The sequence below is a fragment of the Prionailurus viverrinus genome, chromosome B3 (assembly GCF_022837055.1).
Source record: "Prionailurus viverrinus isolate Anna chromosome B3, UM_Priviv_1.0, whole genome shotgun sequence".
Lineage (NCBI taxonomy): Eukaryota > Metazoa > Chordata > Mammalia > Carnivora > Felidae > Prionailurus > Prionailurus viverrinus.
This window is the reverse complement of record NC_062566.1, coordinates 107,803,637-107,813,518: the sequence shown is the minus strand read 5'-3', so window position 1 is coordinate 107,813,518 and position 9,882 is coordinate 107,803,637. Positions and strand designations below refer to the sequence as shown.

Below are 9,882 nucleotides of genomic sequence, written 5' to 3'. Positions count from 1 at the left end.
CTTGTGACATCTCTAGCTCAGACACAGGGTCATGGAGGAGCCAAGATCTAACCAGGAGAAAAGAACAAAGAACCTCATCTAAAAAAAAAGAAAATGTCCATTTCATCATTTTTTCCAGGCTAACCTCTAGGTAGGTACTTTTAAGGACTTAATCTGGAATGAGAAGGTGGATCAGGAGTCAGGATTCTCAACCTCATAGAGAGAGATGCACCCCAGGGTCTTCCTGAACAGGGAAGGGGCTGCCATCCTGACACTTGGAATTTGAGACCTAAGTGGGACTTCCTACAGCTTTCTCCACTGTGAGCTGGTGCCAATGTTAGCAGGAAGGGTGGGCAGTGCTTATTAATGCAGGGAACACAAAAGAAGGGAGCCCAGAGGCCTGGGCTCTAGTCACTGCTATTTACCAGCTCCATGTTCTCTGGAAAGATCTGTTCCTGCCATTAGGCTAATTGACCTCAAGGTCCACAAGGACTGGCCACCGATCAGCCCAGTCCAGACCCCTCCCTCCCCTTGTCCACCAATTGCCATGGCCACACCCTAAACCAAGCCACCTCCTCCCTCTCCCTTTGTGCTGCCTGAAATTTGGAATTTTCACTCCTGGCTGTCTTCCTATTTCTCTCACATGTTACCAGTCTCACCAGACACATTTTTCCATCCCTCAAGACTTCTAGTTCTCTGACTCTGCTGGGCCTTCTAGTCCATTGGTGCTTTCTGACAATCCCTCCTTTTGGACCATTATGTTTTTCATTGTTAGTTACTTCACAAACACTCTTCCCAATCCTCTCCTCTGCCCAGTGAGCTGTCATCTTTCCACTGATAATCAGCACCTTGACAATCCCAACTTGAAAAATCCAATCCAACCACCCCTTCCTCAAGGTCTGCTGTTTAGTGGTGCCTATGAACGCCCATTGTAGGGCCATCCTTATGCATGAGCAATGCCAACCCCTTAGCACCTGAAACTTTCTAATGACTAATTTAATCCTTTATCAGTTGCTTTCTCTACCCTGTCCCTATTTGTAGTTTCCATTCCCTTATTTGCAGCAGATGGCTTGGCTTTATGTTCACTGAGAAGGACAGCAGTAAGGCAGTTCCTAAACTATCTCCAAGTTTCATGGAGTCTGAATGACCTGAACTGGGAAGGCCAGAGGGAAGTTCAGACAAGTGTAGCCTGAGCCAGAGGGAAGACAAGCCAAACCATAGCAGAGAATGGGAAACCAAAAGGATAGTCAAGGTAGGTTCCAGTGTAGGAGGTCCTGAAGCTGAGACAGCAGGATTCATGTAGACCCCTTCATGAAGACTGTATCTGTGTTTCATTGGACTTCCAGTTCATTCCAAATCTCAGCTAAAGACATTAGTGTCTCCTTGGCCTGAAACTCTCAAATTGTCCAAACCACAAATAAATTTGCTCTGAAAGAATTTTTAGATATAGAGTCATAGATGCTGTGTAATAAAGTTGTATTCTTCATATCAAGTTAGGCTGAGGGAACTCATCTCTGAAATTTTGCAGCTCAAATACAGCCCCAGCTCAATTATTTTCCCATTTGTTTTCATCATCTGACTTCCTAGCAGGTATAGAATTTTAGCCTGGGGAAATATTTTCACTCAGGCATCCTGCACAAGGCATGGAGTTGTAAAGATACTGACAGATCAGGAGTATGGTGGATTGAGTGGCCCTTCTATGGTTAGCCTCACCCTCACCTTGTGTTTACTCTCCTTGTTTTTGGTGATTTACAGAATCCCTAAGCAGGGTGAAAGAAACAAATGGCCCAGAGCAAAGGGCATCTGCTCATTGGATTTCTCTTGGTCATAAGATTTTGATGTCTTTTGGCCTTCCCTGATGCAGGAAGATAATCAATAGCAAGTTATATTTTTAGATGCAGCTTTTGAGAATCTATTTCTCATTGTGGAAAAAGCTCAGTGCACAGACAGGCCTCAGGGACCCTATGGCCAATGTGAAGGGCTTTGTCCTCCATGAAAGTTCCTGGACAAAGTTATTGAGCCTTTCTCTATGGGCATGTGTAGTGAGAGAGGGATTATGAAGCAGACAAGAGAAAGTTTCTATATAGAAGAACCACAAGCTTCTATCCAACCTCTGAGCTGAATCAACAACCCTGGAACTCCAGTTGGGTCACTGGGCCTCCCTTCTTAAGAGATAAAGTGGAGAATAAATATTGGGTTAGTGGTCAGGGGGCAGATGAACCCACCACCAAAGAGAAGAACTACTGGTCAGTAAGGAAGCTGTGGGCCAAGGCTACTTTTCAGGTATGTTTATCTAGCCATCGACATGTTTAAGTTTCAAAAAAAAAAAAAAGGCAAGTCAGAAACCCCTTTAAATGAGTATATATTCTTCAATAAGCCAAATGTTTGTTATTTAAGGAAGCCTTGACAATTTATTCTGGAATAAGAGTTAACAAACTCTGTGATGTCAGTAACAATGTTTACCTGTTAAGTTAGTTGATTTATAATAGATACGTTCACTTATTTCCAAAATAGGCTTAAGAGAAAACAACCAAGAGATTTATGGTGGCATTTTTCACCTCTTACCCTCTTTTTTTGAAGTAGGACTGAGTTTCTTATTGAAAGTGACCCTGAGTGACCCTACCTCCATGGCTTTAGCTCTCACTGGGTTCTGGTCAGAAGCCTAGAGGTAGCAATGGCTTCCCACTCTTTGTAGTCTCTGGGTGCTTCAACATGCCTTGCTGTTTCTCTTAACCCTGACCACACCTTTGTAAGAAGGCTTTTTGTTCAATGAGTGTCCTCATTGTATTTTGTTTCTTGCTAGGACTCTCATTGCTATAATCTCCAACATGGAAAACCTGTATGGTTGTAACACTTAAAATAATCTCTGTTTTTGGACCAAGTATCATCAATTTACTAAAAGAACTTGTCCTCTTTGCACTTGTACAGTGTGATATTTATGCGAGCTTCCATTCATGAAGCATCACTGGGGAAGTAATAGGCATCATCAATCCCATCTCACAGGAAAGGAAATGGAGTCACTGGAGTTTAGGAATTTGTTCAAGCTCCATGACTAATTGAGGTTACAGTGGCTAAGATCTCAGCTCTCCAGCAGGCTCTTCTAGCCCAAACGGTTCTGACCCACCAGCAGCCAAAGGAAGATGGAATCTTTATTATTTACCCTTCATCACTTTCTAAAGACTTGAGAGAAATGTTTCTGCCAAAAGGCCACCCTTAGCGCAACTTCCAACTTCAAAACAACAGATCTCCTTTCAAGACCAAGTGTGATCTTCTTCCCCTTTATTTCCACATAAGAATCCCCGCAGCTTTTACAAATCATCAACATTTTACATTCGGTTCTATTTCAAAGATCCTTCAGAAATGCTGACTGGGAATGGCCAAGCTGACTTTAGCAAATAAAAAGAGTTCTCATTTAATCATTTCAGGTATGTTTCTCTCTTTATTTATCTTACTCTCTGCCTGTTACCCTGTTTCTGTGCATCCCTCTCTCTTTCCTCCTCCTTCTCATTCTATGAAAGAAAGTCATAAGAGGCCTCAGTTGGACAAGCTGACAGTCCTTTGTATGTTGAGGCACCTAGACACTAACAGTGGGAAGTCGTTGTTGCCTCTAGGCCTGTGACCAGAGCCCATGAGAACTGTAATCATGGAGGCATAATGGCTCAGCCCCTGCCAGAACTATGACACTGAAGCAGGGAGAAACAGGAAAGAAATACCCCAGTCCCTCTGTCCTCTCACCTCTGGTCTCCTCCTGGTGCTTCCCAATGGCCAAGACCAACTGTAGGCCAGAGGGCCAGGGAACCTGGGCGATGCAACCCATACTGGTAGCTTTTTGGGCTAACAGCAAAGTAGAGATGAGCAGACAGTGAATGAAAGCAATATAAGGAGGCAGCAGATGGGGAACAAATAGCAAATAGCCAACATAGAGATGACTCTACCTACTGACAACAGTAAGACTCGTTAGTGGGATGAGTGAACAATATTTTAGTTCTTTACTTCAGCCCCTCTTCCTCCTTCCAAAATAGTATTGATTCATTTCTTGATGAGTTTTAGGGGCCCAGTGAGAGATTGTTTCACTCTCTGGACACTTCTGTTTTCTCTACTCTCTCTGTGGCTTGTGCTCTGTTAGGTGGAGCAATTGACTTTCTTCTTTCTTGAAGTTGTGTTGGGAACTGAATCTTCTTCTTTCTCCTGTGTTCTCCTCCTTTGCTAAGTGCTAAACAGGAAGACTGATTTCCATAGATAGACCCTCAAGCAAGCCACGGCAGAGGTCTACCCCAATGGCAACCACAGATGTGGCAGGCTTGCTTCCATCCATCTGTGGATCACCTGACACATGAGATACTCTTACCGTGAAGCTAATGAAGTTTAATTATCAGCACACCCATCCCACTCACATAGATCCCTCCAAGGGCCTTGCAAGGGCCCCAAAATTTCATATTCATAATGTGTTCTTTTTCTTAAAGAGGGTCCTCACAATTATATAAACTTCAGGGCCAAAAAACTTGGGCCTATCCATTCCTCTCTATCTTTGCCCCTGAAGACACCTTTTCTACCCATGACTAGCCTGGCAACGTTTGCAGAATCCAAAGCAGAGCCAATTAATATACGATAGATCTATTGGCAGAGACTCCTCAGACATATGGTCCAGTCAATGGGCCCAAACAAAGGAGCAATGGCAAGGTGTCACCGCATCCTAATAAAGCTGTGACAGTGAAACACAGTCAGTGACAACGGATGACAAAGGCAGGCTGCTGAGGATTGGCCAGTCACAAATGAAGCTCTGATGCTCTGCAGTTTAATAAACCTTACATGTGACACCAGGGGGGCAGTCACCTCCTCTGATGGCCAGCCAACTTGTACACCTGCTTTTTGGGGAGGTGTGGTGAGGAGAGCACAAGCAGGCTTGTTCTGCTAGCCTTGCCAGGACAGAACCTGGTCCAGGCTGCGGGCAGCCAGCGGGGGCTCTGCACCTGGGTGTATTGTGGATGCCAGCCCCGGGTTAGGTCACAGAAATGGAGTTGTGGATCATTAGTTCCAGCCCCGGCTAACACTGCCAAGACCTGGGTTAAGTCCTGGCCAGTCAGGCTTCTTTTCATTCACAGTCACAAAGTACCTGTTAGGTCTCATGCTCGTGGTGCCTTCAAGAGTGACTGAGTTTAAGTCACTTAATGCTGATCCTTCCCTCCTCAGAAAAAAACGGCCAAAGATGCCATCCAGGTTGAGAACTTAGTAGGTGACAGCACTGGTGATGAAAGAAAAAACAATGAACAAACATTTCCTTTTTTGAGAGAGAAAGAGAAACAGAGCATGTGCGCACAAGCAGGAGAGGGGCAAAGAGAGAAAGAGAGAGAGAGAGAATCCCAAGCAGACTCGATACAGGGCTCAATCTCATGAACCACGTGATCATGACTGAGCTGAAATCAAGAGTTGGACGCTTAACCTACTGAGCCACCCGGGCTCTCTGAAAATTTTCTTTATATTGGTTTATCATTTCAGTACCTACCAGAACCTTATTTAGGGACAGAAGAGGAAGAAGAGAGCTGGAGGAAAGAGGAAGGAGGGATGAAAGAATGTGACACTCACAAGAGGGATGAAGAACAAAGGCTCTGGAGGGGTAACTAGCTCTATGACTTTGGGCAAGAAACTTAACATCTCAGGGCCTTAGTTTTCCAATTTTGTAAAATAGGAATAAAAATAGTGCTTACTTCCTAGGAGGCTGTGAGGATTAAAAGAATTAACACATGTAAAACCCTGTGTGTGTTCCTAGCACAAAGGAAGAGCTCCATAAATACTAATAGGATGTTTTTTATGTACTTGCATAACCTCTCAGGCTAGGAGCTACCATCTTTGTGGGACTAAGCTCTGTCTTTGCATAGAAAGGACTAGGGCTCTGAGCTTACCAGCCACAGGGCATTGACCCCTTCACTATCCCCCTCAGCACCTTCCATCTGTAAAGTAAGAATGCCAATAATCTCCGTTTTAGCAAGTTTGTTCCAAGAAGCAAATGAGGCAGGAATCATGCCTGAGTTTTTCTTCCCTGTGAAGGACGGCGGAATGGCTCTGTTATTTGGAAATCATAAAATTAGTCAGACACTTGTAGTTTGCCTGAACCTTTTATGCATGAACCTCTGCCCTGTGATGCGTGTTGCCGTACTGGATGCTCAGGCTCCCTGAGAAAAGCCGATCTTACCTCTGCAGGCTACTGATGCCCTGCAGGGCTCCGTCCTGGAGCGAATTCACTTCAGAAGAGTCACCCCATGGTGGGGTGCTAAGGACTGGTCCCAAGCTCCGACATCATGAGTCGCTTCGAGCTGCACGTTGTGTCCACGAGCTCTCTAGGCAGCTGGGCTGCAAGGAGGTGCTCTCAGCCTCGAGGACAAGGACAGGCTCACCCTGGCACATGTTTGCCTGCTCCTTTCCAGCTGGCAGCGCTGCTTAATGAACTGCGCCCAGAGTCACAAGGAAAGGGGCTTTTTGATGGGCAGAGTTATTAGCGCTTCATTCTAATTATGCCTCCTGGTGTTTTCTTCACTGTGCCCCTCTCACTTCACCTGACGGTCCTGTTAGCGTCACCCAGACACGTTGGTGATGAGCACACTGAACCACTGCCGATGGGGATGAATATCAGGCCAACTGGAAAACAAAGCTTGTTAGCCTTCTCTTTCTTGTGTGAACCCCGTAGGCCTTTCTGGCCTTGCCTTGTGGGGGAGCCCAGAAAGGGCCTCTTTTCGGAGATTTCTGGATGGAATCTGATTTCTAACATCTGGTGCAGACAGCCCATTCAGGAAAGGAAAAGAAGAATCCTTCAGGGGGCTCCTTCATGTCATGTCAACAATGTGATAAGAGAAGGGAGAGAAGAAATACACCCAGCCCTTTCAGGTAGCTCTGGGCACAGGGGACCGAGACAGGAAGCGCGAGAGGGACAGAAGGGAGGTGACCATCTTCTCCTGTAGAAACGACTTCCGCCAGTCTCTGGATCAGCACTGTGAGAACTGTTCTCAGAATGAGAGGGATCGCTCAAAGGTTAGAGGTTATTGAAGGAAGGTTCTCATGGTGGCGAATTCTCTTGACATCTGTCTGAAAAATGTTTTTTCTTTCTCTGTATTGTCGTGAAAGACATGTTCACAGGGTATACCATTTTTGATTCTCAGCCTTTTGGAGCTGGTTTTCCTCTACTTTTGGCTTCTGTGTTGCTGTTGGAGAGGCTTGTGGCTGTCAGTTGCCATTCCTATGATCCAAGTTCCCTCTCTGGCTGTTTTTAAGATCTGTTCTTTGCCTTCGGGGTGAAGGCAATTTTACAAAAGTGTGTCAAAGTGTGGATTTTTTTTCTTTGTTATCCTGCTTGGGATTTATTGTGATTCCAACCTGGAAAGTCCTCAGCCTCTACTCTTCTAATACTGCTTCTTCCTATTTTCTATACCATCTCTTTTGGGAAACTCTGCTTGACTCTGTGGTTGACCTTCTCTCTCCTCTGCATGCCCGTTTCTCAGGCCTGTATCGATGGGAACCCCAGGAGACTGGGGCTGACAAAGTTCTGTTCTTCCAGAAAGAATTTGCATTTGTGCTGCTGCCATCTGCCAGGGTGCTTTCAACATTGGGCTGAACTAATTTCCTGGTAATTAATCTCCATGCTTTTTCGTATACAGAGATAGTGCAAATTCAAGCCCCAGACCTGCCTGGAAACAGTTCTGTGGTTGGGATACTTATTTGGGAGAGATTTTTCTTTTTCCAAGAGCCAAGGCAGGCTGAGACAAGTTTCCTCGTTTGTGTCCTTGTGAAGCAGAATTTTCTTTCCTTCCACTGAGGGAGTAGTGTGTGGGGAACCCCTGCCATTCCAACTGCCCGCCTCCCACAGCATGGCCACGAAACCCAAGGCACTGAAATAGATGAAGGGGTCTGAGAAACCCTTAAGGACAGTTGCTGTCTTCCATGGCCACTTTATTTTTATATCCTGAGTCTTTCTCCACTGCCCCAAGGGTTCTGAATTTTTAAAACATATTATTCATAAATAATTATTTAAATTATTCAATTTAAAAAATTGTGGTTTGCTTGTTTAGTTTGGAGTGGAAAGATTATCAGGATTTCTGGTCCAGTACATCTCCAGAAATGGAAGTCCACATCTCCACGTATAATCCCCTCTCTGAAGAATTCTCCAACTTCTCACTCACTTGATCTTCCTTTTGTTCTCTGTAGGCTGGCCTGTGAGTAGCTAAAGCTCTTCACCATTAGCAGAGATGGCCCTCATCACAACAGGAGACATGAACGGCAATCTCGTATCATGTGGGAAGAAAGTGTTAGAAGCCCTGTACGTTTATCTCAGACATTGCTTAGTTTCCTTTTTTTTTTTTTGTATATGCTTTATCACGTGCACATTATGTTAGTATGGTAGTACATGCTTGCAATCTATTAATAAATAAATATACATTTTTTTAACTTATAGCAGTATATAGTAATGAGAGTTTGGACACTCCACTACCTTCTGAAGTCATTGGAGGTCATTCTCTCCATTCCTACAACTTGTATGGCTGGAGAGAAAACATTCATTCAGAACTTTGCAGACATTGAACTCTACTTCCTCAGTCCAAAAACAAAAAGTCTGGCATAGATCATGACAACATTATATTATATGTTTATAATATACTGGGTTCTCCCAGTACCTTGCCTGGGGCTGTGTTCGCTCTGAACCTCCACTGCCTTTCCAGGTCTATTTGATGCATTTCCTTGACCCGTCCATCTGTGTTTCCTGTCTGGGGTATGTTTTCAGGCCTCTGAGGATACATTTCACCCTGGAAGTGGACACAAACAATCAGAGTTCAAGGTAACCACGCAGCCAAATGACCACTGCCAAGGCTTTCTACCAACAGGAGCTAGAGAGTCAAAACTTTCTTCTCCGTATTGAAGCTGAGTTCCAGTCCTGAAGTGCTTTCCTGATGGTGATTCTAGAACCCTCAATTCACAATATGACTCCAAATGGGTCAATTGCAAGAAAATAGTCAGTCTGGAGCTATTTACTGTTCTTAGTCTTAGACGATAGTAAACAGAAGGCTTACATGACAAATATTATAAAATCTATGTGTGTGCGTTTGTGTATGAATTGGCATAATCTATAGGTTTCATGCCATCCTAAGAAAAGCTTTTAGATACAGAATTGTGGTACTCTGGTTTATCAGCATGGAGAACTTATGGTACATATGAACAAGAAATTTTGTGCTATAGTCCTTGTGTGCACTGTCCCCATCATCACACAGACACATGAATTGTGGGCATGTCATAGCTGGGTCACTCCCCAAGTCATTCAAAGCTGAATATGGCATCATTTTGTTCTCAGAATCTTTGAGAACTCTGGGTCCATTAGTGTGGATGAAAACAGGTTTAGACCGCTTTATGACAGTGATGTTATCACCTCCTGTGTGGTCAAGTGAAACAAACGTGGTCTCCAAATAGGCTTGTGTTTTCTGAGCTAACAGCCCTCCCCTGTTTATATTTTGTCCTTAAGGAGGATATTTTTTAAAAGCCTATTTCACAGAATCAATTTTAGTGGGCCCTTTAGAACGGGAGGTGAGCTGAAGGCGGTTCAGTTTGTTTTAACAATAACTTCAGCTTATTGAAGCAAACATTAGTGTATCACATCCCCATATGGCAACCATTAGAGACAAGGGAAGCTTAAGAAGTGTATTGCTCTGAGATAGCTCATAAAAGAATTGTAGACATTTTTATAGGACCTAAAGATACCACCAATAGAATAAGGACAGAACCCATTTGTAGATGATAGGTGAGAAGAGGAAATCTTTGAGGAATCAAAAGGTCTTCCCTCTACAGTATACAAGGTAGAAAAGCGTTCAGTTGAGAGGTCTGTGGTTCATGTGCATATTAATTAATTTATTTTCTCAGTCAAATCAGTCA

The 9,882-nt window shown here is 44.1% G+C and overlaps 1 long non-coding RNA gene across 1 annotated transcript; it reads left to right on the top strand.

Moving 5' to 3' along the window:
* LOC125168464 (uncharacterized) lies at positions 1-7,614 on the top strand. Its single transcript, XR_007153154.1, has 3 exons — positions 1-130; positions 2,783-3,404; positions 7,470-7,614. It is a non-coding gene; the product is annotated as an uncharacterized LOC125168464 (long non-coding RNA).
* Positions 7,615-9,882: the final 2,268 nt, after the last annotated feature.